The sequence below is a fragment of the Phyllostomus hastatus genome, unplaced genomic scaffold (genome assembly GCF_019186645.2).
Source record: "Phyllostomus hastatus isolate PE091 unplaced genomic scaffold, TTU_PhHast_1.1 phas_scaffold_182, whole genome shotgun sequence".
Taxonomy (NCBI): domain Eukaryota; kingdom Metazoa; phylum Chordata; class Mammalia; order Chiroptera; family Phyllostomidae; genus Phyllostomus; species Phyllostomus hastatus.
In genome coordinates this window covers 20,148,121-20,149,317 of record NW_025334013.1, presented here as the reverse complement: position 1 = coordinate 20,149,317, position 1,197 = coordinate 20,148,121, and positions in this window count along the sequence as shown.

Here is a 1,197-nt window from a genome sequence, read left to right as displayed (position 1 = left end):
GATGACCCTGACCATTGGGAAGCCCGGTCGGTGAGGGGGTTGGGGCGAGATGGACACGTTATCACATAATTACTGCATCAGGGAGGTGCTGCAGGGCGGGGAGCGGCTGTAAGCTCCAGATGGTTGGTTGGTTTGTTTCTGTCACTGTGAACAGAGGCCTGGAACTGGAAGTCCCCAGATGAGAAAGGCTGGAAGATCATCGTGGGCAGGGGGGACAGTGCAGGCAAAGGCAAGGAGGTGCTGAGTGAGGCCTGTTCAGGAGCAGTGACTGGCGTGGTGGGGTTTGGGGAGGGAAGGGAGAGGAGGCCAGGCATAGGGAGCAGGAATTCCACAAGCTCCTGGATTCCGGGGGGGGGGTGTGGTGGGGGGCGGGTTCTGGATTCTGGATTCTCGAGGGACAGGGAGTAGAAGAGTGACGTGGCTGTGTCACTACTGTATTCTTACTGTTTCGGGAGAAACTCCTAGAAACTTGGTTCTTCTCGCCAGCGCAGTGAAGAATTATAGATCGAGAGTCTATTATTGTGAAAGAAGTGTATATTGGCGATCTGTTCTCGTGGAAGAGAATGGGCCTGGCTGTGGTGGGGGAGAAGGGCAAGGGCAAGGGCAGCAAGGGCAGGGGTGGCAAGAGCAAGAGAGAGATCCTTTGTTCTGAAGAGCTGCTGTCGGTGGGATGGGGGAGAGTGGAGAAGTTACATGTTGACAGGAAAAGGTGCTGCTAGCTTTCCAGGATGGGGGCGTGAATACCCAAAGGTATTAAGGGACTTCTTCCTTTAGGCACCATGAACCTTTTCCAGCCTTTCAGGCCTTGGGATAAAAGCACAGTTTCAAAGGCTTTCTTTCCCAGATAATGGAAGATACATACATAGAATTTCAAGTCCATGCGTGGGACTTGTCTTCCTCCTCATCCCCGCCTTTGTCTGCTGTCTATCCTACCCAACACGACTGCTAGCAGTAGTAATAGCTTCCGTTTGTTGAGCCCGTACTAGGTGTGTGAGGTGCTTTGCCTAAGTTATCCCCTAATCCACACAGCGGGTGCTCAATCAGTGGTGGCCACTCAGAGGTTGTTATTATCCCTCTTCTCCAGGTGAGGAAACACAGGCTTTGAGAGATCAAATGATTGCCCAGAGCCGCTGGGATTGGAATCTGAGTCTGGGTGACTCCGAAGACCTTGATGCTCCATTGGCCAGATGGGCCCCG